At 39.0% G+C, this 12616-nt stretch overlaps 1 protein-coding gene and 1 non-coding gene across 18 annotated transcripts in view; both read left to right on the top strand.

Annotated features, from left to right (window-relative positions):
* The window catches only part of CELF1 (CUGBP Elav-like family member 1), a 69352-nt gene that overhangs the window by 4562 nt on the left and 52174 nt on the right, over window positions 1–12616 (top strand). For 12 of the 17 annotated variants that reach the window (XM_045825501.1, XM_045825493.1, XM_045825489.1 and 9 more), the window contains exon 3: window positions 9026–9156. The exons of the other annotated variants lie outside the window; for them this stretch is intronic. The gene's annotated coding sequence lies outside the window, so the exon portion shown is untranslated. The remainder of the gene's footprint in view (window positions 1–9025; window positions 9157–12616) is intronic. 17 annotated transcript variants of the gene reach the window in all.
* On the top strand, window positions 5187–5350 carry LOC123810232. Its single transcript, XR_006784201.1, has one exon. It is a non-coding gene; the product is annotated as a U1 spliceosomal RNA (small nuclear RNA).

The raw sequence follows: 12616 nt of genomic DNA, 5'->3' as shown, positions 1-12616 counted from the left end.
GAATTTTTTAAAGCAACCTGGAAAACAAATCTTTCCCATAATCGAGAATTGATTCTTTGATTTTTGAGTCCTTAAAAATGAAAACTTGTGGTTTCAAAGAATGGTGTGACTTGAATGGGGTTATTATGAACACAGCCTGGGAAGGACAGGTGTGACAGCTCCACCGGGTGGGCTTAACAATTGCTGCCGTCGCTGTGTGTGACCTTAACATTTCCCGGTCTGCCTTCCCATCTTTAAGAGACACGCCAGGCTGGAATGGTAATGTGAGAGTTAGTGGAGATAACCTATGCGAGGCACTGAGCAGCGTCTGGCACAGTATTGATAGTGCTATTTCCCTTTTTCATCTGTAGAAGTGGGCTCACTACTTATCGTATGGGTCAATAATGCAGTTCAGCCAAATAAAACTACTCAGTTGAAATGCCTAGTAGTGCTGCAATAAAAAGTAGGTACTGAGTCGGTGTTCCTTTCGTTTCCACTTTTGGGTTTATTTTGTTTTTTATTTTCCTTTGTCTTTTGTGGCATAAGGGATGAGATTGTTTCCTAATATTTCAATTCTTGCACATGAAAGGTTTTGTTACACAAGGCATCCTTCCTTCCCCATAGAACCTTTTAGCTCATTGTTCCCTGTGAAATCCTGGGTAATGTGGTTTCCTAGATTCATTTTTGCTCTCTACTTCATGTGAGAGTCTGTTGATAGAAAACTGAAAATACAAATGAGTAGGTAGCTAGTTTTAGGCATGGAGGGAGGGAGGGCTCTAATATTTAGAGTTGTAATGTGGGCAGAAGAGGTCATTGTATCAAGAATCCTTATCTGAGCTTTGTAATTTGCTAAAGACAGTTTTCTTGATGAGATCTTTGTAATTGTAACTTAATCCTTGTCACAAAATTGTCTGTTAGACTCTCCTTAAAGTAGGGATTTCCTTACAGAATTGTTCTGTTATTTTTTAAACCTCTGCTGTGCTATGGAGGCCATGAGCATATATTTATTTTAAACTTCTTTGAGTTCCAGACCTGTAAAACTTTCCAAGAATGCATAAGCTCCATATTGACTTACTATATTATTCTCACTAAGGAAATCTTTAATTCTCCTAAAAACTCTTACCTCACAGGCTAAAAAGGATAAATACCAAAATTTCTCTGGGCATTGTGCCATGGATGATTTTTGTTGTTCTTCATACTTACCATTGTTTTAAAATTTTTATGCAGAGAACATTAATTAAATAAATATGAAAAGTTACATTAAAATTAGACTTTTCTCAACAGGTGAGAAAGGGGAGGAGACTGAACGTAAGATAATTCAGCCACTTAAATGATTTAAAGCATTTTAACTCTTAGGAGTTATACAAAGTTCTAATAAGACATTCAGTCAGCCAGTCTTTACCCCACTTTACAAGAAATGGACTTATTTTCAGAACAGCTTTTATAAAGAGGAATCGTGAGTTCTAGTCAGGCTGCAGTGAGATCTGATGGATCTCTCTTAATTGACTTTATTTTTTATTTTTATTTATTTTTTGGCTGTTATTTATAGCTTATTGGACAGCTTTTAGTTTTTATCCAAAGAGACAGTTAGTAATAATAGGCCTGTATTTGCTTTCATTAGGAGAGAGGAAAAGCCTGAGGTTCTTCAGGGAGAGATCGGTTTCTGGCCCATCTTAGGAACTCACTTTTTATCATAATTTTTTTTTCTGCCCAAAAGGTAGGGATTGTAACATATATGATTTACATATAAATTAACAACTTCTTTGTACTGTGATTTTGTTGCTGGCAGTGTTGGTGGTGAAATTGGACCTTGGTTCTTGAGTTTGGCCAAGAAAAGATTTCAAAGCCAAGAATTCAAATTATAAGAGAAAGTTTATTTAGAAAGTTACAGAGGGCATGCTCTTGTGAGGGAGAGTGCCCACTTAATTGATTTTAATGTGCCACTTTTAGATGGAGCGTGGGGCTTCAAAAAGAACTGCTCACTACCTTTCTGACCACCACTGACTGCCAGCTCTTCTTTTTACAGCTGTGTTCAGCTTTGACAGAATGGAGTTGAATGTCACTATCCCCATATTCAAACGTTTGTTTTGAATTGGGAAATGAATGTCTTTAGCTTGGGGATTCTACAAAAATGAAGTTTTTTTTTGTTTCCAAAGCTGTGTGATTTTATAGTGTAGTGTTACAACACTTTTACTTTTGAAGGTCAGTAGTTTCCGTAGCATTGCTACTCCAGAAGAATCCCTAAATTAGAAACTCACTACTTTCTCATTGTTCTTTTGCCTTTTTGTTTCCTGTGAAATTGAAGCAAGGTCTTGTAGAGACTGGTAATGTGTGTGATATTTTGATGATAATGCAGGGTAATAGTCTACTGTGAGTGGACTTTTTTAACCCAATATTGTTGGGGCATCTGTTAAGTCTTTGCTAGTTTCTGTTTTGTATAGATAATTTACTGTAGGCATTTCCCAGTTTCTTTCTGTGCTTGTAGCTTTTGTGTGTGGTAAACATTCCTCTTTTCTGCTCCAATGCCCTCCCACCACATTACTATCATAATTTGCCTATTGTTTCTCTCTCCTGCCTGAATACGGTCTATGTGATGCTGCCAATTAGGTTGGGTGGGACACTCTCAGTGAGGAACACCTGTGTCGTCTTATTAGGTGCCCTGCCTGACTCTGAATGCTATCTGAGCAAGAGTCTTAGGGGTCCAGGTAGTGAAAGGACATCAAGGTGGTGACGACAAGCAGCTTAAAAATGTATAACTGACATTCATCAACTGTGCTCGTTAATTACTGCACCTTGAAGCAGTAGTGCCTTTGTGCCCATGTATAATAATTTTAAGCCTTACAGCAAGGGTATTTCTTCACTGGAGGCTGTTTATGTGGTAAAAGACTGTCCCTTGGGTTCACATTTCTTAGAAGGTTAGAGCAAGAGGAGCAGGCATTGCATTTTAGGTTCTTCAGGCCTTCCCTGTCCGTGGTTCAGTTTCTGTTGGTCACTTAGTGCACAGCTCACCTTTTCTCGTGGAGCTTTTCTTATCTGTTCATTCTGCTACTGTATCGTAGGGTGTTGTTTTCAGTTTATCAGTGATAACTTGTTTTTCATTTCCACAAAATTTTAAGCTTTTTGAAGATGGAGACTACTTTTTCTTGTTTAGTCAATTTCATCTCTTTTGAGGAGTCAGGCACACAGTCCACACCCTAATTATACTTTGTGATGTAACCCTTCTTTTCTCTTTTCTTAAAAAACAAACAAACAAACAAACAAACACAAACCCACAACTTATTTATTTTTAGAGAGAGGGGAAGGGAAGGAGAAAGAGGGAGAGAAACATTCATGTGTGATGGAAACATCAATCAGTTGCCTCTTGCACACCCCCACCAGGGGACCTGGCCCACAACCTGGGCATGTGCCCTGACCGGGAATCGAACCTGAGACAAGCCTTTCTCTTTTCATGATGACACCCAACCCATAAGAGCCGTGTCGCTCAGGACAATGTAGCCCTTCTTGTAACAGCTTATTGCACCAGGGGCGGACACCTAACCCACGCTGGGCAATTCAGTTTCTCCTAGGAATTTGAGATTGGCATTAGATTCAGGTCTTTAGGGAACAAACAGATCATCTGAATTCAGAGAACTTGAAACATACAAACTTAGAAACTCAGATGCTAGGGTGCAGCCACATTCAGGTTCGTACATGTGGAAGCAGTGCAGGCCGGTCTTCTGCAGGAAGGGAGAATTAAGTAGATTCATCCAGAAAGATGTGTAGATGGGAAATGTATTATAGCTCTGGAGAGAGGTAGCTGTCGACATGCAGAGTAGAAGCTTGGGTGCATAAAGGCTTTTCAGGTGTGGCCCTGTTGTGCTTTCTGTTTTTGGGCCCTTTGAGGTACTCCAGCATCCTTCAGTTAATTCCATTTTTTGCTTAAGTTAGTTTGAAGGATGTGTCTCTTAATTACAACCAGAAGAGTTTTGAATGAGATACTCAGTACAGAGCTCTGTCTAATATTTCTTAAATTCATTTAAATTTTTGAATAGTCAGGCCTAAGATCATTGTTCTTTGGAAGATTGCCCTTCCCCCTACCCTCCAAAAAGCCTGCTCACTTGAGGGCTCCCTTAGTCTGTAGTGCAGACACGATGCACCTGTGACGTTGCTTTTGGTGTATAGAGTGCTTCTCCCGGGTGCTTTGCCAGATCAAGATTGAAGCTTTGTTGTTGGGTTTTTTGTTTGTTTGTGTGTTTGTTTTTTTAGAAGTTTTTGTGATTATTTGTTTATATAACTGCTTCTTTTAGGCATATAAGATAATGAAATAATACTACTGTTTCAAATGGGAAACAGAGTGAGCCATCATTTTAAAATGATTTTTATGAGGCACATGGATTAGGTCCTTTCTTCCTTTCTAGGTAAGTAACACATTTTTAGTGTCCTGATTGTTTCCTCTTTTAAAAAAAGGTTATAGACTTGAGTGGAACACAATGCTGTGGGTTGAATGGCAGTTGAGACTTTAAACAAAGGGTGATGGTGAGTGGCTGAGTGCCCAGTTGATGGAGTCTGTCTCGTCTCTGCTTAGTTAGTAACTTCATGAATGATCTGTAAATAGGAGCATCACAGTGGAGTTTTCTCTTTGAGAAATGTTAATGAGGGGGGTAGGGACGGAAGCGCTGAGCAAGACAGTTTAGTGCTTCTAATTTGATTTTTTTTCTTCCTGTGATCATTATGTTTCTGTTAAGTCAAAAAACTTTATTCCAGAAAAAGATAAAATTTCCCAGTGATATTAGTGAGCAGGAATTAAAGACACAAGAACTAGCTTTGAAATGTGGAATTATATACAACCAAGAAGGAATAGATTTGCAGTGTAGAAAAAGTTGGAAGGTGTTGCCACCAGAAGCCAAGTTGTAGCAAATGTGTACCTAAACAATGTTATGCTTTTATGTAGTGTATATATAGTATTGAACCAAGTGCTGTGCATAGAAGTTTTGCAGTCCTTAGTGCCTACTTGTACCAGGGCCTTGCATAGTCAATACTCAATAAATATTTGTTGAATAGTCAATGTCTGGTCAAATGGCACTTTATTTTTATGTTTTGAGACAGTTTAGTACTGTTGCAAATTAATTGCCTTTTGAAGATAATCAAAGTACTTTAAAACCCCAGGGAGTTTTCTGTTGGGGGGAAGAAATAAGCAGCTTTCCATTCCATTGAAAAACTTCCAAGTTACACTAACCGGGCAGGGGCGATACCATGATCACCAAGGTGGTTTTCCCTGGGCGAGGCTGATCCATTGCACTCTGGGTGTGCTGACCTCTGCGGTTTCCCCACATGTGGGAAGCTCAGCTGCATAATTTATGGTAGTAGGGGACTGCATTTGCGCTCTCCCCTGAAATGAAAGAAATAAAGACATGAAGTTGGCTGAGATTTGCACTATAAAAGCGTTTGTGTAGCTCTGTGATCCTGAAACCTCATATTGTATATTGCTTGGACAAAATCAGAAGGCTCCTAGACAGCCCTGATTCTGGCTCTGTTTTCTGTAGCTCCAGAGATTAAGAAAAGGAGAATCCGATACTGCTGGCAGTCTGTGCTCTTTTGCTTTTCTGGCCAAGACATGTATTTAAAAATAAAATAAAGGAAATTGTAAACCAGTAGTAAAAACAAATAAAGCACCTAGGAGTTGCCTCCTCTCATGTCCAGTTGCCTGAGTCTCTCCTTTTTGTCTTTAGACTCCCTGATATCAAACTACTGTGGCAAAACTGTCCTCTGGGCTTGTCCTTTGCTCCTCCCCTTTCAAGGTTATGGGAAACCGTCATGGAAAGGCACCATGTTTGTTATATATTTGTTGTTTTTGTCATACACTGTTTCTGTCTAATAGCCTCAGGATACGTTTGTTTACAAGTGCACCTTAAAAAGCTCGAAAACTTGACTGAACTAATTTGGGTTATAGATTGTGGCAGTGGGGTTGGGAAACTATTAAAAATAACCCTTTTGGATGTGCTGCAGGAAAGCTTAGGTGAGTAAATATATCAAAACCATATACAATATTTCTGTGGAATATCTTTTTTTTAAAGATTTTATTTATTTTTAGAGAGGGGGGAAGGGGAGGAGAGAGGGAGAGAAACATAAATGTGTGGTTGCTTTTAACATTCCCCCCCCCACCCCCCCTGGGGACCTGGCCTGCAACCTAGTCATAGACTCTGACTGGGAATTGAACTGGTGACCCTTTGGTTCGCAGCCTACGCTCAATCCACTGAGCTACACACCAGCCAGGGCTCTGTGGAATATCTTAATGCCTATGTTTCCCTTTAGCTGATGGTATACCCTATCTCCTTAGATTATTATTTTTTCGTTAGGCTTGTGAATTTGTGATTTCTGTTATATAATACGGTTATGAATTTGGTTTTTAATACATTTTACCTTTGTGGCATTTATACTTAGGCTTTTAAATAATTATTAGTTTGAGATTAAGGAAAGACTCAAGGAGCACATGGACACTTACTGAACTTTGTTTCAGGTACTTTCTAGATTACAAGTTATTGTGGATCAGGCCTGGGATAGCCGAAGTTCTCGATTATTACTGTAAAATCAAGTGCTCTCATTATTAGTGTTCATCTGTCTGATGTAACTTCGTTCTGGGCTTATTAAGACCTGGAGAAAGACTTCAGTCTGTTCTAAGAAGCATACAACTTAAAAAAATGTTTTCTTTTGAATTTTGACTGTTCCAGTTTTCCTCTGAACAACCAGATGCACAGATCAGACTTGTAAATGATCTGTTTTCTTAAGGTATCTCCTCACAGAATTTGCCTTGGAGGAGCTGAGTGGCAGCCCGCATTTAGCTGGGAGTGGCAGTTCATATCCTTCCATTGCATCCCTTTGTCCACACACAGTGACTTTGGAGCAGACTTGGAATTAAACTTTTCTGTTCTCATTTAATCGGTTGGGTTTGTTTTATAATCAGTTTGATTTATTATAATTATATTATGTGTGTGCTGTATTTCCAATATATGTAGGGAAGCTGAAATTTCTTGAGTAGAAATTTGCTTTGGAGAACTTTGAAGTCTTGATAGGGAAAATACTAAGTAATATAATTTATGCAGTATGGTGATTTGGAAAGAAATGGTATGTATAGGTCACTAAAACTTAGTTCAGTTTGTATTTATTATTTTTATGAGTAGGGAGGCGGTAAAGATTGACTTGCATATATTTAACTCTTTTTCAAGAGAGCCACTAAAACAGTTTTATCTCTTCAGAACTGTATGTTGCATGGTAATATTTCTTGAAAGCAGCTTGCTGAAGAAGTCACATCAGGCTTTCTGAATTGCAAGATCCAAAACATCAAAAATTTCTTTAGGGAAAAAAAAATCCTGCTGGATCCACCCCCAGGAATCCTAGTGGGTCCCCATGGTAACAGCCTTCTTGCTTACAACTTGTCACTGTGTAACTGTCACTGGGGTTCAAAGAAAAGCCAGAATCTCAAGAACTGTGGCATTAACTACTTGATAAAATGCTGCTGCTGTGTGTTTGCAACAAGCCTGAAATAGAAAGTTCAAGGTTTTAATTTCTGTGTTCCATTAATTAGATGCTTTAAAAAGCTGCCTAATTATGGTAAGGTGCCGCAGTTGGCAAGTGGTGGCCGAGGCAGACATAGGAGGAAGCCACAGTCTCAGAATGTTAGAACTTTCAGAGATTTTTCTTCTGTAATCCTTTCATTTTGCAAATGAGGAAAGTGAAATGCCTTACTTAGGTTCACATAGAAGCAGAAGCAGGATTTCAGCCCCAGCTTTCTAATTTTCCAGCATACTGTTCTGTTGTCCTCCTTCATGCATTGATTGCATTTATTGCATTTACCATGCCTCTACCTTTTGTAAATGAAGTTTCATTTCCTGAGGTTAGGAAAAGACCTTAGAGGTCACCCAGGGAAGCTTTCTACCCAGGGAAGGATTCTCTTCTATTCCATTCTGGACAGGCGGCCTCTTCCTCTTCCCTCTTTCATCATGTTGTGGGTTACCTAAAAACCCACAGCCTAAGTTCAGAGAGAATGTAGTTTTACATGGATCTCCCATTGTAAAACTTTGTTTTTCTCCCCTTATAAAATAGCAGTTGGAAATCAGACCCGAGTGGTGGTGGTGGTGTTTTGTTTTGTTTTGTTTTTAATTTATTGGGTGTGTGTGTGTGTGTGTGTGTGTGTGTGTGTGTGTGTGTGGATGAGAGAGAGAGAATTGATTGAGATTGACCTGCTATTCCACCCATCTGCACTCATTGGTTGACCCTTGTATATGCCCTGGCTGGGGATTGAACCCACAACCTTGGCTTACCAGGACGGTGCCCCAACTGAGCCACCCAGCCAGGGCCAGACCCGAGTGTTTTTCATCAGCCTGTCTGTCTCCATTCATGTCATGTGTGTTAGTCATGACAAGATAGACAGTTCATTAAAAGAATTATGTCAGACTTAACCTAGCACTTTGAAGCAATAATGCCGTATTTGGAGCAACCTACATCTTTGACGGGGGGAGGGAAGAGATGATAAATGCTATCTGTATGTTCAGCTTAAATACCTTATAGTGACCTTTATATGATGAGATGATTATGAGCTAAAGAATATCAGAAGAATACTCAAAATATTTTAAAAGCAAAATCAAAAGGCAGATAAGCAGATTGTTTTGTCTTTTTTGTGGTATGTTCGTGAATGCTTTTGCCATGGTTTATAGTAGGTTCATTTACACAAAAGTGAGTTTGGGGTTCAAAACCATTATTTTGGTAATTATCAATCACATATACCAAAAAAGGGATATAGGTCCATTTTATAGATGTCATGTTGCTTGGTGCCAGGAAGTGCTTCAGCTTTTATTTTACTTTCCTCTTTCAGAACTACTTGAAAGGTAGTACTAAGTAAACAGTTATGAAAATTGAGTTTTTTATACTCTTTAAGTATAAACACATACTTTCTAAAAAGTTGTACAGAAATGTTTTCAGTTTCTTAAAACTACAGGTATTTTTTCTCAAAGAATTTACCTAGAAATGGAGAATGTGGCTCCAATATTAATTTTTCTTTTTATTTTACCAGAAAACTAAAGTGAAAACACTGTTGGCAGTCTGGCCGTTTTGACTTCAGCATAGTAGAGAATGAAGACGTGGCTGAGTTTTTAATATTCTGGAATTTCATGACCACCAGCACTTTCTTGTTGTGTAGCCAAGGTAATTAAAGCAATCAGATACTTTAGTCATTAGCAGGTGTGGCCTGGCTCTGAAAGAAATCTCAAATCCTAGCTTTATCCTCAGTGCCCTTTTGTGTCATTTACTCTAAAACATGTTTATTATTTAGTTGATATTTGGTTCTTAATTTGACCAGTGAACTTTTGCTTAAAAGTTTATTGTACAAAGTTTCCTTTGATAGAAACTATGTCAGATTATAGTATAATGAAAGAAATGTATCTGTTAAGACTTCACATTGATGGGGGTAGGGAGGGAAGGACAGAGACAGACCAGCGAGGAGAGAGGGGAGATGGAGAGAGATAGGATTGCATCCTTACCATTTTGTAGATGAGGAAGCTTGAGGCTAAGAACCTCAGTGAAGACAGTCACTAGTTTGGGACATACAGCTATTAAGTGATAGGACATGACTGGGCTATCCAGTTCACACTCCAAATGTTGCAGTGTATTCCTGTATTTTCTTGCTTCTTGAGGCCCAGTCTCATAACAGCAATGAAATACTTTACTTCTGTAACCACTCCCTTTCATGTGGCAGTATAATTTTTAACTATTAATGAGTAATGTGAATTCAGTGTCTCATTCCAGAAGTTCTTGCCTTTGAGAGCTTTAGAAAAAGAGACAAATCTGTTAAACAGAAATGAGATACTGCTTGTATACCCCACCTAAACTGTTTACCTGTGTTCCTACTGAAAAGCAGGAGTAATTTAACCCTACGAGAAGTGACATGGAAATGTGGTGTAAAGCTAGGTAGCATTCATAGTGTCCTCAAGTTTTTCTTTTTTAGAAGAAATGCATGGGTCGCAGTGGAGTTCTTAAGGGCAGACAGGTGGAAGTACCCCTCCCATTCATCATTTAGTAGATGAGAAAACTGTTACATTTTTATTTGGTTCCCTAGTGAGACATGATGTGATAAGACTTCTATCTCCTTTTTAATTTTCTTCCCTTAAAGTCTGGTCCCCCTTTCCCCAGTTCCCATGGCCCATAGCTGTCCTTTTGGCTCTGATGTTGCCTCTTAATTCCAAACATCTACATTCCATGAGCTCCTAGAAAAAAAGAAAGAAAGCATCCATCTCCAGACTGCCTTGCAGTCAGTGCCACAGTTACCACATGGTCTGATCTGTGACCCTGTCCTCTTTTGACTGTGCCCACATCGAACTGCATCCCAAGTGCTGTCTTGATATATGTCCTCACTAGCTATCTTGATTTTTAAGCTTCCATTCACAGTTGATTCACATTGGGGGGGGGGAGCCATGTTCAGAAACTTTTTCTGAGGGCCTGAGTTTTCTTGTCTTTCATCCCTTTGCTTCTATTTATGTTCTTTGTATCTCTTCTTCCTTGAGCTTGCACCTTCTGCATAGTTGACTCTATTATATCATCTTTGGGGCTGCAGAATAAAAGTTGGAAGATTTTAAAGTTAAAAGTTCCCAGAATAATGTTGTCGCCCACATTGCACATATGTCACATTTTGAGTTTACTAGTTGAGCCTCTAAATATGTGCTTTCCTATACAGTACGTGCAGTGTGATGACTTAGTTGCCATGAGAACCTAAAAATCTTAGGCTTAAATGGTTCAGTAACAGACACATTTTTTTTCTTTTATTGTCTTAGAGGAAAGGTAGGGGTTTTTTTCTGTTATCTAATATACTTTTTACAAATTGAAATATTAGGACGTGAACATTCTCATGTACCATCTCTTGCTAATAGTAGGATGGGTGGCTTCTTTGTCTATTATCAGTCTCCTTCATTCCAGTCTTCCATGCTCTAGTTTTTTCCCTCTGTACCTGTCTCCTGTTACTCTCTCTGCCACAGGATAGGATTAGAAGTAGGAAACTGGAACCTTTTAAAAAGAGTGCACCTGGAGAGAGACTGTCTATCGAGTGGGGTATCCTTAAGCACACCTAAGGAATTCTTCTCTCACGTAAGCCTGAGGTGAGCTTGTAGTGGTACAATTTGCTTGAAAAGTTAAAAAAAAAGCATTGTAACATTAGTCTGTTGTAAAAATTCAGGTTCACTTTGAATTGGAATACATTATTTTGATTAATTTCTTGGTCAGGATATTTGTTTATTCTTGGCTGGGTTTAGTCGTAAAGATGCCCTTCTTTCTGGCCAGTGGTATGAGGAGACGGCAGGGTGTTAGAGATGGAACACGCTGTGTTGTGAGTCTTGGGTTCCTAAACCTATTTTGGATCATGGACCCCCTTTGAAAATCTGGTAAAAAGCTATGGACTTAATTTCCCCATAAATATAAACAAAAAAGTGCGTAAATATAGTTTGTATATATATATGTAAAATTTGTTACATAATGTAAGGAAGTTTATGGAACCCATGAAATATCCATAGATTCCATAGGCCTGTGGACTCCTGATCTGATCCCGTGCAATTTTTCACTTGATGAAACAGGTCCAGAGAGGAGAAATAACTTGGCCAAAGGCTGTACTGTGTGATCATAGCTATGCTCATACCCCCCAAAATAGCATATCAGTTCATATCATGAGTCAATGTTGTTATAACAGGGCTGCTCACAAAAATTAATTATGTAAGCCACTGTCCACAATTAAGAGGTTTTTAATAAAATGTTGAACAGTTGCATGCCCGTGTTTCTGGGACATGAAAGTGCCACTGCTGTAGGATCTTGCTGTCTTCTTTTCCCTTTCGGTATATCAGACAGGTTGTGGACAGGGCTCTGCCTGGCACTAGGAAAGCTAGGTATTTGCTGTCATTAAGTATCCTTTGCTCATCATTACCACCACATTACCTGCAAGGGGCAAAGAGAAAAATGTCAAAATTTCAAATGGTTAATTTGCTGATAGATGGTATTAAAGTAAGCAAGTATAGTGGACCAGATAAATCTTAAAAATTTGAAAGATTTTCTTTTAGGTTTTAGGGAAAGCGTGTTGTTGGGGAGCTGCCTAGTATATTCATGTTTGTGCCCCATAAGCTTGGATCGTGCGCACATGTACACCAGGCAGTTCCGTGATGGAAAGGAGCTGGGCAGTGCTCTTTTTTCTCCGGGGCCTCCCTCACCGCCTGGATGACCTGGCGGTGTTCTGTCTTCCCGGAGGACCTCAGAGCGTCAGCATCAGCGTTTGTCGTTCCGCCATCTTGTCTCCCCGTGGCAGGTGTTTATGTTTCTCTAATGGTGGCATGAAATTTTCTCAAGGCGAAGCAGAGCTTTCTGAGATGGAGGACTCTTTTCCTGAAAGTGTTATGTGAGAGATGTTAGAGTGGATGTGGAGTTATGGTCTAAGTTTATTTTTGTCTTTCTTTAAAATATATTTTCTCTAAAGTGAGCAAAAACTATAATTTTGTCTCTATAAGCAGTATGCTATTAATTTCATACTGCTGTAAAACATTTTGGATTTGGTTTAAGGTATTACACATTTTTTAATTATATCCTCAAGGAACTTCAGGAATGGAAGGACCTCGGATTGAAAATCATGTAGTTG

The sequence above is a fragment of the Phyllostomus hastatus genome, unplaced genomic scaffold (genome assembly GCF_019186645.2).
Source record: "Phyllostomus hastatus isolate PE091 unplaced genomic scaffold, TTU_PhHast_1.1 phas_scaffold_585, whole genome shotgun sequence".
In the NCBI taxonomy this organism is placed as follows: Eukaryota; Metazoa; Chordata; class Mammalia; order Chiroptera; family Phyllostomidae; genus Phyllostomus; species Phyllostomus hastatus.
Note: the sequence above shows the minus strand (reverse complement) of the source record. Positions and strands in the feature narration are given on the sequence as shown.